This window comes from Lynx canadensis, chromosome C2 (genome assembly GCF_007474595.2).
Source record: "Lynx canadensis isolate LIC74 chromosome C2, mLynCan4.pri.v2, whole genome shotgun sequence".
Taxonomy (NCBI): domain Eukaryota; kingdom Metazoa; phylum Chordata; class Mammalia; order Carnivora; family Felidae; genus Lynx; species Lynx canadensis.
In genome coordinates this window covers 104,499,610-104,516,661 of record NC_044311.2, presented here as the reverse complement: position 1 = coordinate 104,516,661, position 17,052 = coordinate 104,499,610, and the positions used below count along the sequence as shown (strand labels likewise).

At 36.6% G+C, this 17,052-nt stretch overlaps 1 protein-coding gene across 1 annotated transcript in view; it reads left to right on the top strand.

The window, feature by feature from the left end:
- Positions 1 to 17,052, top strand: part of BBX (BBX high mobility group box domain containing) — a 282,384-nt gene that overhangs the window by 103,257 nt on the left and 162,075 nt on the right. The window contains 1 exon segment of the mRNA XM_030330629.1: positions 9,614 to 9,687. The gene's annotated coding sequence lies outside the window, so the exon portion shown is untranslated.

The window sequence follows — 17,052 nt, the reverse complement described above, 5'->3', positions numbered from 1 at the left end:
AAACATGTATGGTAACTATGACAAAGCAAAACACTGTATTCCCAGCTATTCCAAGTTATGTTTTTACCCTTTCCTCCTAAATCTGAGAGAATATATCTTCAGGCATGGAAAATGAATTATGTGCCACTATCTACTTAAGTATAAAGCACACATAACAAATTTCAAGACATTAGAAATGTCCTTAGAATTGGTTTTAGATGTCAGATTAACATTAGCCACTTTTTCAGTGTTTTTGTTGAAACCTGAAGCTTGTCTTATAGGAAATAGAAATTGAAACAGAAATTGGTGTTGCAGGAGTACAGATTGAAATTTAAATATCTCAAACTATTATATTTGAATGGCATTATGTGCCAAGAAATTGGAATTAATTTGTTGAAATTAGGATTTGAACTAAAGTAAAATAAATCCATGCTCCCTTTCATTTCTTTTCAGGAGGTAAGTATGTGGTCCAATCCTTTTATGTTCCTTTTCTCTTATTGCAACAAAAATGTAAACCATTCTACTTTCTTTTCTCCTTTCACTTCAGGTGCTAGTAATAATAGAGTGTAACACATCTGTTATTTTGTGTGTTGTGCCCTGATGCAGGTTTCATACCCAGTTTTCACCCAACCATACTGTCCAAGAAGATAGAATAAGCTGATTAGTGAGCCTGGGTAGTATTTCTATTCTGAAACTTAGGTGGAATTAGATCAGTCCCACACAGTGTACATGGTCCGTGAGTAAGGAGGAGTATTTTCCCAAAATCAGAGTGCTTTTATCAGATAATGGGAGTTACATGTATACTGGTCAGGCAAAAACATTTGTGTCTCTCATAATCTACTTAAGAAAAGCCAGTATAGAAAAAATGCACTTTTGTGGCTGATTATTTTCTTATTTAAAAAATGCTCTACAGGGGCACGAGGGTGGCTCAGTCAGTTAAGCATCTGACTTCGGCTCAGGTCATGATCTCGTTTGTGAGTTCAAGCCCTGCGTTGGGCTCTGTGCTGACAGCTCAGAGCCTGGAGCCTGCTTTGGATTCTGTGTCTTCCTCTCTCTCTGCCCCTCCCTGCTCATGCTTGCTCTCTCTCTCAAAAATAAATAAACATTAAAAAATGCTCTACAGTGCATTTCCTTTGTAGCTTGAAAGGTTACACAATCTGATTTTTGTTAATTATAAAAAAGTTAAAATTTCAAAATATTTACTAGCAGTTTTGTAAAGCATAGCTATTACAGATGTCTCTTGGGCTGCTTCAGGATAGCCTTTTACTATTCACTTGGTATTCCCTGTAATTGGTGGCCCCTGGGGTTGTAGAACACTGAGCTCTGAAGGGTTGCTATACTAGAATTAGTAACAAAAGGTGGCTTTGTGTCTAACCAGTGGGAATATTTGGAGACTATTTCTTGTGTTTTTTTTAATTGGCTTAATTTGACCAAATATTATATATTACTATTTTATTTTATTTAAGATTTTATTTTTGAGTAATCTCTACAACCCCACATGGGGCTTGAACTCACAACCCCAAGATCAAGAGTCACATGCTCCTCTGAGCCAGCCAGGCACTCCTATATTTCTTTAAATATTGACTGCCATAGGAGCAGTAGCAACTAATGCAGAGGCATTTTTTAAGGATTAGTGACCAGTGGAGTATTTGTACTATATAGCGGCTATTGTAGGGCATGTGCTTAGTTTTAATGGAGGACATAGTTGGTACTGGGTGTTTTCTAGTAGGAGTGAGCATATTTAAAGGAGAATTGCTCTTTATATATTCTCAACTGTCATTACCTTGGCATTTTAGTCCATATTTAATTTTAATATTGTTAGAACGAAATACACTGACATTCGCTTTTTTTTTAAGTTTAATAAACTTTTTTTTAGGGCAGGTTTAGGTTCACAGCAAAGCTGAGTGGAAAGTACAGAGTTCCTCTAGACTCCCTTCCTCCATGCATGTAAACCAACTTTAACGCTTTACTCCAACGTATTTTATAAAAATATTTAAAAAGACAATATTTTAAATGCTCATTTCTACAACTAAAACAGTGTTGTTCTCTGTCTTCAAACTGGGAGGGGGAATGTGTCTAGAGCCAAGAAGCAGTCCTCTGACCCTCTAACCTTGCGAGTGAGAAGTTAGGCCATGTTTTATGATCCTTTTCCAGTTGAATGTTGCTTCTCTGAAGACTACAGGGAGAATAAGGATCTAATGTAACTTGATCTGGAGCATCCTGTTGTTCTGTGAATGGCAAACTGGAGCCCTGGGTTCTGGCCTAGCTCTGACTCTAGCTTGTTGTGGTCAGAGGGGTTGAATGCAGGAGACTCCAGCTCTCATCTGCCTCCAGCATTTTGTGATTCCATGATTATTGGAATCTCTAGTGGGGAGAGGACATCAAATCCTGCAGGTTAGCAGCATGGAATCATGGGAAAAGCACTGTGGTGACCTGAGGTATTTATTGGTCACAAACCAGCTGAATGCCTTTTGTCCCATCACTTTACCTTTTTGGGTCTGCCCTAGTTTCAGCTGTGGAAATGTGATTGGACTTCTCTGTGTCCCTCTAAGAAAAGTTTCTTGGATCTTTCTGATAACACAGTAATCACTGTGTGGGTATTGTTTGTCCCAGGAACAACTGTTGGTGAATAAATAACTCAAAATGGAGTGTATTGGACACTGACTGTGGATCACTTTGAGCAGATTCTTTCTGTCTTCATATCAGGAATATTCTTGCAATTAACATATTGTAAGCAACAGTCTCTCTGCAGCTAAGCTTTTACTAGATGTACATTAGGTACTTGAAAAGGACAGGGATTATTTCCTGAATAGTAGTTTCTCTTAAAAAAAAAAAAAAAACCACAATGTAAAATATCAATAGAAATGTACTTTTTTATAACATCACACGATTTTAAATTGTTTTTATGATTTCTTTAAATTGTGCTATTTAATTAATTAGTTAATTAAGGGAAAAAAGGGAAAGGCTAGTGCCCTTTACTTCTCAGAACAGAATATTTTCCATTTAAAATTTATGTAAATTGCAAATGACTGACTTCCTAAAACTGAATGACTTTGGACTAAATTGTTAAAGTAAATGTGACTTTCTGTATATTGCGAATTACTGCTGAAGTGAAAGCAGGTTTAAAGGAACCCTTTCTTACCTCAAAGGACAAGGTGGTTCTAAGGCTTCTCCAGTGGGTTTTATTCACAGAACGCCTCCCTAAAGGTTCAGGCTAATTCCTGAAGTGTGTAGGGCAGGGTTTATTTGGTCTAACCTACCTAAAGTATGGCAGGTTATCCCACAGGGCTGGGATTATCCTAACCTTATATTTTCCAGCTCGGTGCTCAGTGGCTTGATAGAGCTAATGAATCTTCCCAAAGTACCTGGGGTTTCCCTGTTGGTATTCCTGATGTAGCTGCTAGCAAGCGTGTTTTTATACTCTTCCTGGAAGTGAAACTCCTTCTGCCTTAAATGTGCAATTTCCCCTGCCTGAGAAGGTCAAAGGCACATTTATGTAGTTCACAAGAGTATAAAAGAGGCATTCACTGCTTCCCTGCCAAGCCATCTGACGGGACTAATGCCTACTCATTTTCCACCTCTACTTATGGAAACTGCAGAAATTCATGGTTCCACCATGGTCTTTGAAACAACATTCTTATGGCAAATGAGCATTATAATGAAATACCCATATTATCAAATCAGCAAATGTACCTCAAAATTGGTAGGAGTAAAAAGTGGCTTCTCAGACTGTCAGAGTTAAAAGTATGTTAAAACCACCTAAATTAAAACAGAATCTACAGTGAAATCCCACTGGAAAAACTGGCAATTTACTAGCATCCAAATGCTGAGAATATTCAAGGCAAATTTCAGTGTGTTCACAATGTAACTTTATTAAATGCTTTTCTGTCATTTAGTTTTAACTCCAGTGAGATTACGGACATTTATTGAGCATTTACTGTATGCCAAGCCCTGAGTATCTGTATCTTCTAATAATTTAAGGCAACCTTTAGAAGTGGAGGGATTGTTATCTTCATTTTGAAGGTGAGGAATGGAGGCTCAGAGAGTCCCAGGAATCGACCCACAATTGCAGGGTGGTAAATGGTAGATGCAGGGTTTGGCCCTAACTAAGGCCAGTGTGCTTTGCAGAACACCATGCTGGTAACTGTACTCTATTCTTTGAGACGATGGAGAGGGAAAAAAAAAAAAGCAAATTGCATTACTTTCTCATCGGCCCACGTTTCATGTTCCACTTTCTGATATGAATCCTGCACTTCAGCTAGATCTGCTTCCTGTCCCTTCCAGCATGCTTCTTCCCAGTACTGAACTTTGGCTCATCCCGTGCCTGTAACACACCCCTCATCTGCTGTCTCCCCATATCCCAAATTGCCACGCTTCAGCTTCAGGTGCCAGCTTTAGTCACTTCCCGTGTAGATCTCTTGTGCATCCTAACTGGTTTGAATTCTTTGTTTACCATTTTGGCATGCATTTTCTCTACTATTAATTAACATTGTATGTATGGTGTGTGTGCGCGCGCGTGGGTGTGAGAGAGAGAGAGAGAGAGAGAGAGAGAGATTACCCGACTAGATCATCAGTTTCTAAAAACCAGCAACTAACACACTACTATTTGCAGTGTTAATACGTGGTAAGTTATTAATAATTTCTCAAACTATAAAAGGTTATATCATTTGTATCTGTGTGCTGTTGGCATATAGATAGATGGTAGGTAGTTTTTAAAGCATAATTTTATAATTGGTCAGTATTGAGTCCTGAAAAGGAGAGGATTTCCAAACCTTTCATCTTTTTTTTTTAAGTTTATTTATTTATTTTGAGAGAAAGACAGAGCACAAGTAGGGGAGGGGCAGAAAGAGAGGGAGAAGAGAATCCCAAGCAGGCCCTGTACTGTCAGTGTTGAGCCCAACATAGGGTTCTATCTCACAAACTGTGAGATCATGACCTGAACTGAAATCAGGAATGGGAAGCTTAACTGACTGAACCGGCCACCCAGGTGTCCTCCAAATATTTCATCTTGCTATCATAAGAGGTCCGTGTCAAACAATGATTGCTAGAATTTTTTGTCTCTGCCTGCTAGTGTTTTCTAACAGCTTACTGGGAATTCCAAACAGATGGACAAATCTGTAATGACTTAGATATCTAGAGAACTCTTGTTTTGCCTGTATTACTATACTATATGTAAAGTTCCTTACCCTAAAGGCCCTGGGTCATGAGGAAATGCAAGGGCCTACGTGGGAAGATGACAGAGAGGTACTTCAAATTTGCATTTTCTCTTAAGAGATTTCCATTTTCAGTATAGCTGACAGTTGTAATTTCTGTTAAAGATTGGTGCCTGGCCAAAAATGCCTGTGAAATAGCTGTGGTTTAAGCTTCAAGTATAAAGATTTTAACGAAAGTGTTGGCAATATATTGTATGAATAAAGACAGCACTTGTTAAAAAGCATATATATGTGTGTATGTGTAGATTTGTATGTATGTATGTGTGTGTGTGTGTAAGTATATATCTGCAGTTATCTTTGTCTATATGAAGATATTTTATTTCAGGAAGTGATTTAACTGGAGGTCAGACTATCAGCTTATTATTTCTAGGAAAAGCATCCTTTGGCCTATGGGTGAACCACAGTGACCTGAAGCATGGAATTCATTGCCCAAAATTGCAAAACAGCTGATGTGCATTTTCAGTACTGTACTATTGAATAATGTGTGTGATGCCACTATTGAGGAGATTGGGTGAAGACCTTAGGCACACACAGGACAGGGAAGGCTTTTGTTAAATCAGTGAGAATCTTTTATTTATTTATTTAAAAAAATTTTTTAAATGTTTATTCCTTTAGAGAGAGAGAGAGAGAGAGAGAGATCATGAGTGGGGAAGGGGCAGAGAGAGAGGGAGACACAGATTGTGAAGCAGGCTCCAGGCTCTGAGCTGTGAGCACAGAGCCTGATGTGGGGCTCAAACCCACCAATTTCGAGGTCATGACCTGAGCAGAAGCCAGATGCTTAACCAACTGAGCCACCCAGGCACCCCAGTGAGAATCTTTTAGACTACAAATAATGATATATTACACAGAAGTAATAGCTTGGAGTTTGTATTTAAGTTTTATTTGTAAGCATGTAGTATATAAAAGAGTGAATTGAGGAAAATATAAGAATTGTACTCATGTAAAGAAGTAGTTTTAAGACAGAAAAAATCTTTTAAGAAAACCTACATCATAACCTATGGGGAGTGGCATACATGTTGCTGGGGAAATGGAGGAAACCAGTGAAAGATTTAGCAAAAGAGTGAGTATTAAGACTATTTTTTGTGACTTGGACTTGTTTTGGCTTTCAGAGGTCATGCTGACTCTCAGATTAGAAATGCAGTCTCAAAGCATAAACATTGGAAGTAATAATTTTCAAATGTGCTTTCTTGGGTTCTCCATTTTGTTTTCTTCAGGTGTAAAACCAAGAGTATTCTATTTTTCAGGAGAATGAGGAAAAATCTATTTCCTTTTCAATTAGTTTGGCTATTTTTGTTGTTGTTGTTTATGGTACCATAAATGGAGAGACATCTGTACCATGCATTGTATCATGACTAACAAATTTTTTTTCATTTGAATGTAATTGTTCTTTAGCAAATAATTGCAGTCCAGAATGACTTTTATTGAGCTTGATTGAATTAAGGTTATGTATGAAAATGAGTTAGTTAAAGCTTAATCTATTATCCAGAGAATTGATGAAAACATCAGAAAAGCAGTCATTCGTGGGAATTAAATATTCTTCCATATAAGTGGGCAACATGGTTGCCTTGGAGTCTCTTCTGAACTGACGGGCTAGTAATGACATCAGGGTGCAAAACACCCAGTGTTGGCATAGAAGGGGATTTTACCATGATGTGCCTTTGAATGTTATACTGTACATTAACACTAATTGGGAGTCTGTCTCATTGTAAGAAGTGGCACCTCACCTTATTTTAGTATAATAAGCTTTTCAAAACATAGCACCTCAAGGGGCAGTGTGTAAGCCGTGCCAGAAAGCCAGTTGCTTTGGGATCTTTCAGTGGTTGCTGAGGCCCATTCTTTAAGATAGGTTTTTCAAATGCCAAGTCAGATGCCCAATTTGCAGTAAGAGGTAAATAATAGATATTTAATAGATAGTTCTCCCACCTGCCATGAAGTTTCTCAGAGGGAATCCTGAGCTGTGCCTGATCAGTCCTGCTAGGTATGCATCCCCTGGGGGTGGCAGTGTCACTGGTAGGAAACAGGTCTTGAAAAGGACAGGAGAACAGATTCTTGACGAGGCAGTGTGAGCTAAGGATGAGAGTGAGGGTTGAGAAGAAGCCAAAGTGGAACTCAGAAAACACAGGCATGAGCTGGCTGAGGTGAAAATCTGCCCTGGCTGTGGAAGAAGGGCACCTTCAAGCCCCCAATCTGCAGGGTTGTGTTCGCACCTTGGGCATTTCTCCCTGCTCGCCCCCCTCTGTCCTCTGACACCTCACACAGCCACCCATTTCCATCACATGATAACACTTTGTGAAGTATTTGTAACTTTACATGCAGAGCAGCTTATGCTGAAACTGCTTTTTCTGAAGCTACTCATGTGGGCATTTGTAAGAACCAGATAAAATCTGGAGTCTCTAAGGTTGGCTATCAGAGAACCCAAAGGGAGTCTGTCTCAGGCAGAAGCTTCAGCCTTGAGATTGACCTCTACTTCGTGGCTGATTCCCTGGCTTCTCTCTCCCAGTCAGTTAAGTCCAACAACATTTCTCTGTTACCCTAAGAGTTTTAAAACCCCTACTGGCCACAGCATAGTCTGCCTCCTTACTGTCCCTCCCCACTTACCCACAGATAGTTGCATCACAGTTGATAAATTATGGAATAATCATCAAAATAAGGTGTAACTAGAGTCCATTTTTTGATATGTATATGTGTATTTGATTATATGAACAAACACATCGACAAGGGTACCCAAAGATTAGGGAAAGTTTATTTTTTGGCTCCTAAAAGAAGTTATGTGTATAGGATATATTAACATATTTTATTTCTCACATAGCATGTACCCACTTCTTAAAACAAAAAGAACACAAATCTTTAAACCAAAATAAGAATTAAATCCACACTGTTAATTAATGTTGGACCCTCCTTTCCCATTTTTGGCAGTATAATTTTTTTTTTCATTTATACCAATTTATTTACCTAACAGTTTTTTATAATTATTTATTAACGATTTTTACCTATTTTTTACAGTGTTTTTCTTTTCTTTCTTTTTTTTTTAACAGTGTTTATTTTAATGTTTCTTTTCTATATTGACTTTTGGGTTTATATGAAAAAATTAGGTGATTAAATATATGAGATAATGAATTTTTTTAAATAGTATTTTTTAAAATGTCAGTTGTCTATTTTATGATAGCTAATAATAGACTCTACACCACTACTTGGTTTTTGGAATTGTACACTTAGTAAAAACACAGTCATTTAATTTGAAAGTATTCATATGGGTCCTTTGTAGTTTACTTCAAAGATCTGGATTTATCGTTTCATCCATACTCTTGTTTTAAAAAATATGGGTGTATGAGTAGTAACTTGTATGAAGCCACATGAGACCATTTAATATTTTGTTCGTTGTTTGCAGCTGTTTTCTTCAATAGCACTGGGTGGTAACTGAATTGTCTTAAGTCTAGATAGGATTACTCAGATGAATCATTACATATTTTTGATATTTAATGTGAGTGCTTCCATGTCATAGTGGCTGATTCGGTAAAAAGCTTGAGTTATGTCACAAAATGACTAATAATATTGATAGAGCTGTAAGCCAGTACATGATATCCAGTTTCTAGAGTACAGAGTAGCTTGCTGATTGTAAAGAAATACAACCGGCAAAGGGGTAGGAAATTCTGTCTTAGTTGAATGTGATTTTAGTATTACCATTAGAACATCCTAGCAACTAAACAAATGTATCTCACCTAGAAACTGAAATAACTGAATTCTTAAAAGTGATACAACTTAGGTATATGTCTATATTTGCAGTATTATTAATGTCAAATGTTCCATTTAGTTTTTGTGGACAACCTTTTGCTGATTTTGATCCTCTTTCCTATGTTTACTTCATCACTTTTAGCTAGAAAGTAATTTTTTTGGTAACATTTTTTTCTCTGTGGACGTCTCCCCTTACTCCTCACCTTAAAAAAAAAAAAAAACAAATAAAACAAAACTGTGTTGCTTCACTCATCTTTAAAACATTTAAAAGAAAAATTATAAGATTAATACCTGAACCACAGTTTATCTGGTTGGATTGGACCAGTCATTTAAAATAACTTGTATCTAGTTAGAATGTCAGTTTAATGTCCTGTTTTTCCAGTGGATTTGTGTGTAATTCTACACTTGATTTTAGCCAAAAACCTGACAAGTTATTGCCTATCTATAACTTTAATCTCAGAATTTCCGTTGAATAATTTTAGTGACTGTCTTTTGTTAAATTAAAATTGACCATAGACATTTTAGGCCACTTTCTCTAAATCGTGTTAGCATAGGAATTTTTATTAATTTGCCTGTTTTGGTTGTTTGACCATTACTCATTTTGGGGGTATAATTTTGCTAAAGGACAAGAAGTGTCAGCTTTTTTGAAAGTCCTTCACGACTCACCATTTGCTTTTGGTCTTTCACAGAATCCTGCTGCATCACAGAAGCTGGAAATTCTGATGTTCCATTCAAATCACAATGGAAAGTCTTGACTTGACCGGTAAGAGCAGCATCACAGGTGCATCATACTTAGCTGGAAGCAGTGAAGCCGGCAAGAACTATGTGCTGTCCAAGCTGGTCTCCGCTTTTTCCTATCTGATACGTTCACCTTCCATGGTGATCAGGGAAGGGTGATACCTTTGTGTGGTTTTTGTCTTTTTTAGTGAATCACTTTTTTTTAAAGTGACATTTTAATCTCCATCATCAAGTAAGTTAAATTTTCCTTTAAAATCATGAATTTAAAAAAATTATGTCAGAATCTCTGATTAGTTTCCCCACAGTAATGACCTGTTGGCGGAACGTCCAATTTATTCAAGTCCTGAATATGTAGAGGTTATGTACCTAAATAAGTATTAAATGGGTCTAGTCCCCATAAGTTATTTTTGTTTGCACTGCCTTTGGCTTTAATTGAAAAATGAATTTGTATCAGAGCATTATGGAGTATTTTTTTGATCTGTTAAAAATAATAGAGGCAGGTGTAGCAGCATTATAAAACTGTTTGAATATGAAAACCACACAGCGAAGAAAAACTTGAGATTGTAAAATGTATATGTGACAAATTATACCAAACTCTAAAACTCACAGATACTATAACTCTGTCCTCTTGTATATAAGTTACTTTCAGAGGAGAAGAGTTTTTTTTAAATGGGTTTAAGATATGGCAATAGTATTTTAAGATTAATCTTAATAATGGCTACTTAAATGCATAGAGTTGTCTCTTTCTGTGACTCGAAGGTGTGATTGCTGATGTCTGAACACTTTGTGGTGAACTGATGTTTTAGAGACAGGAATTTGATGTAAATTAAAATGAACAAATCTAGTAGATATTGTTTAGTTGTAGTTTTTAGGGTTTATTTTATGAACTTATTCGTTAATTTTCTGATTAATAGAAAATCTTAAATCTTTTCCTGTTTTTAATTATTTTGATTTGTTAGCTTTTCAAATCTGTCTAGAATATCTGTGGCTACCTTCATGTTTTAGTAAGTATATGATTGAATATTGCTTTTATGACGTGGGTATAAATGTAAGGCTTCTGCTGAATGTCATTGTCTAAGATTGTACATGCAGTAAGTAACCCATGTACACCTTAGCTTGAATGTCTATTTACTTGGATATTTAAATGCCAGCAAAATCTTAAATGCCATTGAGAAGTTGGGACTTGGTTATCATTTTTCCTCCTTTCTGTGCTATCCTTGAAGGCACAATTAAGTTTCAAATACAGATTCTGGATTTAAGACTGCCAGTTTAGTGCACAGTTGATTTTGGTTTTACTGGGTCAGCAGAATAGACTAGATATTTGATATTGATACTGAAATTTTAAAATTTGTTCTTCTCCATTATTAATCCTGAAGGGAGTGAATATAGTGAGCCTAACGAAAATTAAATTTGTGGCAATATTCTGAATTTGCTAAATATGAATACATATCTAGAAGTAAGCTGGAAACTTTATCTGATCTGTTCTGGAAACTAAATTGTTCATCAGCGATTAGTATGGTGGTCTGACTTAAGTAGCCCTCTGATCTGTGAGTTCTGAATGGTAATCAGATAATTTCAATAAAATGTTTTTTATTGACTATAAGAAACTGGACATAAATTCAAATTGCTGATAAATTTAAGAGCCTAAATGAAGATGACTAACCTATATACTTCTAGCTTACATTATGATCATCTTAAATACAGTATTAACTAAGAAACAGAAAAGATGCCGTGTGAAACCAAGAGTAATTTAGGAAGCAGATCCTGGAAGATGTTACAATGGCAAAAAGATGCTAGAGTCCAATAAATTGTAGGAAACATGATGTATCATTCAGTTTAGGGCAAAGTTATGTTTCATTATCCAAAGAATTCCCCAAAATCTGAGTGGTTTATAGCAGATAAAATTTATTTCTCACTCTTTTTCATGTTCGTGATGAATCAGCTGCCACTGTGCTCATGTCCTCTTTGTCCCTGGACCAACCTAAAGAAGCAACCTTTCTGTGATACAGAACTTTCTTTCTTTTCTTTCCTTTCTTTCCTTCCTCCTTCGTTTATTTATTTATTTTGAGAGAGAGAGCACGAGCAGGGAAGGGGGAGAGAGAGAGAGAGAGAGAGATAGAGAGAGAGAGAGAGAAAATCCACGCAGATCTCTGTGCTGTCAGCCTGGAGCACAAGGCGGGCTCAAACTCATGAACCGTAGAGATCATGACATGGAGCTGAAAATCAAGAGTCAGACACTTAACCGATCAGAGCAACCCAGGTGCCCCTGGGATGGCATAACTCTTAAAGTGGAAGAAAAAAAAAGGATGATCGTGGAAACGTGAAAAAACTGTTGGTTGTAAGTGGTACATGTCACTACCCGTCATTTCATTAGCCAAAACATGTCCCATGGTCAAGAAAAGGCTGATTGGGAATGCACAGTGCATATTTACCTGTAATATCTGAACCTATGGCTCTTTTGGAGAGACAGAGTGCATGTAGTATTTTAAGCTTCCAAATGTCCATTCATTCTTTATAATGAAATCTCTTTAACATGTCAATTATTTGACCACGAAATCCCTTCTTTTTATATCCAAAAAGAATACAGTGAACTATGGTACCCTATCTGTGACAAGTTCTAAGGAGTTTATTGATGTTTCAAGCGTTGGAACTTGTCCCATCATAGAGTAAGGGGTTCTAGTATATTTAATAGACTTATTTGTATTGATCTCTACCTTGTAGGACTGTGAGAATTAAAAGAAGTATGCCAGTGCCTGGTGTAGCACCTGGCACATAGGAAAGCACTCAAGAAATGGTAGTTAAAAAAAGAAAATTGTGGTCAGAGTTTAAGAATCTTGAATGCACTATAAAATACCTTTCCAGACATCTGACAGTGTATGTATATGTAAAATGTGTGTATATTTATATATAAACACAGAAGCATACCTCCAAGGTTGTTTTAATATATGTCCTTAATGTGTAAGAACCTATATATTCTCCTACAGTTCTACTGAAAGTACAGAGTGGTTTTGGCTTTATTACTATTATTTTTTGAAGTTCATTTATTTTGAGAGAGAGAGAGAGCAAGTGTGTGAGTGGGGGAGGGGCAGAGAGAGGAAGAAAGAGAGCATCCTAAGCAGGCTCTGTGCTATCAGTGTGGAGCCTGACCTGGGGCTTGATATCAGGACCATGAGATCATGACCTGAACTGATGTCAGGAGTCAGACGCTTAACCTACTGAGCCATCCACATGTCCCAGAGTGGCTTTATTCTTAACAGCAAGAGAAAGAGTAAATCCTGCAGAAATATTAGCCCACCCTATGATCTAATAATTCACTTCTTACACTGAAAATACAGGAGTTTTAAGGACAGTGTGACTGCCAAATGTAGATATGTGCCCTTCACTCTGAATAGTAATAAGGTCTGGATTAAATCACATTTGATGAAATCTTGATGCAAGGTACAAGAACAGGAGAGAGTTCCAATGAAATTTTCTCTACCATGTAGAGTAAATGCCGTTTGGTGTCAAAAGAATCAACATTTCTATCAAGATTTTATGTAACAATTTTCCTTTTTTTGTTTGTTTCAGTGGAAAAATGTATTTTTATTAAAACATGGGGACAGCACCCAAGGGCAGAGAGAGCTTCCTGTTTCTATTTTCTAATGAGGGTTAAATTATTTAGACTCCTTCAAGACCTTCTCTATTGATATTATCCCCTCCTACTCTCAGAATCAGGTACACCATAGTTGATACCTCTTATGGGTCAAAGCTGCATGCTGTCTCTAAAATGACAGTTTCATTTGTTTAATTTAGGAAAACATGTAAAATAATTTGAGGGAGTAAATTACTCTTCAAATTGTTCCAAATTCTTCACTTTATAAACGGGTTGTCTTTTTTTTTTTTTTTTTTTGTCGTTTTAATTTAGAGGGAGAGTGTGTGCATGCAGGTGGGGAGAGGGGTAGAAGGAGAGAGAGATAGAATCCTAAGTAGGCTCCCCACTTGGCACAGTGCCTAACATGGGGCTCCATCCCACGACTCTATGATCATGACCTGAGCTGAAATCAAGAGTGGACACTCAGTTGACTGAACCACCCAGGTGCCTGTATAAATGGATCATCATTGTAACTGTCTGTTATTCGACTGGATTATCAGTAAAAACTACCTAAAAATTGTAAGCTCTTTAGTTTTAGAGATGATCTAGTCTTCTTGTGCTGCCATAATAAAATACCACAGACTAGGTGGCTCAGACAACAGGGTTTTATTTTCTCACAGTTCTGTGGTCTAAAGTCCATCATGAACAGGATACAGGCAAATTCTGTTTTTGCTGAGGTCTCCCTTCCTGGCTTGTAGATGGCCACCTTCTTGCTGTGTACCACATGGACTTTTCTCTGTGCGTGTGGAGTAGCAAGCTCTGGGGTCTCTTCCTCTTCTTAACAGGACACTAGTTCTGTTGGATAGTGGTCCTACTCTATGATCTTACTTGACCTTTACCTACTTTTCAGGCCTGTCTCCAAGTATAGTCACATTAGGTTGTGGGGCTTCACCCTCTGAATTTGAGGGCTATTAAGTCAGTTCATAACAGAAGTAATCACTTTTTTGTACCGAAGAGTGAAGCGAAGGTTAAAAAAAATACTTTCTATGAATCTATAAACAAGAAAACCTCACTTATTACAGTTTAAAATTCTAAAAATATCATTGTATCTTTGAGGTGGGAGACATTTGGAATCACTAATTCATATTTCTTCCACTTTGAAGTCACCATGCATGAAAATGAGTTTCTTACAAGTGAAAGAATCAAGTCTAAGAACTGAAAATCAGAGTGATTTGTATAATGGAGGAATTACATCATTGAAAAGTTGATTTCCATGTGTATTCATTGCTTATAGGAATAGAATATATTTGAAAATTAGTATGAAGAGTAACTCAATTACTCTTTTGGGTTATACCTTTTTCTGTTTACTATAATCAAGCCAATTCACATTTTTCTAGGCAGTGTTCTTTTACTTTGAGTTGTTTGTGAACTCAAACAGGGAAATGGCATGTAGAGTAGTCCTTTGAATAACGCCGTTATTAGGAGCACCAACCGCTTGCAGGTTGAAAATCTGTGTGTAACTTTTGACTCCACAAAAACTTGCCTACTAACAGCCCACTGTTGACCAGAAACTTAACCTGTAACATAAAGTCAATTAACACATATTTTGTGTGTTTTATGTATTATATGGCATAATAAATTTTAACTTATTAAAATTTAATAATAAATATATTAATAAATTATTATATGCCATAATAAAGCAAGCTAGTGAAAAGAAAATGTTATTAGGAAAATCATAAGGGAGAGAAAATATATTCCAGTACTGCACTGTATTTATCAAAACAATTTTGTGTATATGTGGATGCACATATTGATCAAGAGTCAGCTATACTTAAGATTTTGGCAAATGGAAAGAAAAGATTGTGTATTTAAAGTAATGCCAACAGAAGTCAAGAAGTCCTAAATCTGTTATGTCTCCCTGTTATATCTACCTGTTTACCTCCCTTACTCCCTTTTTTATCCCTTTTTTCCTTCTTCTTCTCTCCTTTCCTCTGATATCAGCTCATAAGTCAGGTAATGATTGCTAGGATTTCTCAAATAATAGTCTAAATATAATTCATTGACCATCTGTGTAGTACTTCTTTCTTTCTATATGTAGTGTACCTTTTCTATTAGATAAATCAATTGGTGGATGTTTGAGATTCGTTATAGGTTAATAGTACATTTACTTGTTGGATGTTGATATAGACTCCACCTAAGTCTCTTAGTTTTATCTTTGAATTATTGTAAGTGTACCTATTGTATCTCTTGAATAATTTCAGTTTCTGATGATTTGATGCCTATCTAAAACAGAAAATTTAATCAAAAGAAACAAAATTCGGAGACTTAAACATCTTCATGTAAAAATAATTTTAAATTGATTTATAAAATTTATCATCTCACCTTGTGTATTTATAGACTAAAGGATAAGCCATTGAGCAGTGGTCTAATTTTGTGGATGTTAGTTTAATTGGTTGAAAGGTATTTTAACTCTTATTTACTTTTTATTAAGGTTGTTTTTTTTCATGTTTGTTTTTGAGAGAGACAGAGCGTGAGCAGGGGAGGGGTGGAGACACACACACACACACACACACACACACACACACAGAATCAGAAACAGGTTCCAGGCTCCAAGCTGTCAGCACAGAGCCTGACGTGGGGCTCAAACTCATGAACTGTGAGATCATGACTCGAGTCGAAGTTGGACATTCAACTGACTGAGCTATCCAGGTGCCCCATTTTTTTAAAGTTTTTAAAAAATGTTTGTTTATGAGAGACTACATGGCACATGTGCAAGTAAACAGGGGAGAGGCAGAAAGAGAGGGAGAGAAAGAATCACAAGTAGGCTCTGTACTGTCAGCACAGAGCCCAACTTGGGGCTTGATCTCATGAATATGAGATCATGACATGAGCAGAAATCAAGGTTTAGATGCTTAACTGACTGACCTTCCAGGTGCCCCTTGATTCTTATCTACTTTTGATTTCAATTTCACTCTAAAACTATTTACAAGAATGACTCAAACTCAAAAGCCTTGTATACAGTACATTTTAGCAGAATATTTCTTCTGAACAATAAAATTAGTCTACTGATTATGGTATTTACTAGTTAAGGACAGTATAAATTCAGGCATGACTTCATTCCATGCATTAATACTTCCCTGAAATGTCAGGAATAAATTAAATTTTTATTTTTTTCATTTAATTTTTGTTTGTTTTAGAGAGAGAAGGTGGGGAAAAGAGGGGCAGAGGGAGGGGGAGAGAGAGAGAGAGAGAGAGAGAGAGAGAGAGAGAGAGAGAGAGAGAGAATCCCAAGCAGGCTCCATGCCTTGTGGGGCTGAATCCCCATGATCCTAGGATCATGACCTGAGCCAAAATCAAGAGGCTGATGCTCAACCAACTAAGCCACCCAGACACCCCTAAATTAAGTATTTTTATCCTGACATTGGTATTCCCTTTGATCTCTATTATAGAGAAGTGTGTTTTCCCAGGAAAATAAATGGATCTAATGGCGCCAAATTTCTCATAACATACTTGCCAAAATTTCCGTGTATTTTAGTGTAAAATATATACTGCATTTACTGGATATTCTGTACGTACACATTTAAGTGTAAGTAGTAAGTATGTATGAGTGTATGCATATAGTTTCTTCATATAACCTCTTCAAGAAACTAAGGAACTTAGTTTTACACTGGAGTCTTTTTGTTCATGGCTGCATCCCCCAAATCTGGAAACAGTGTTTGGCATATGGAAGTTGTTTTGTTTAGTAAACATTTGATAAAGTAGTATTACCAGAATTCATGTTTCGTTGACCCTATATTCATTGAACTTGGTGTTAATATG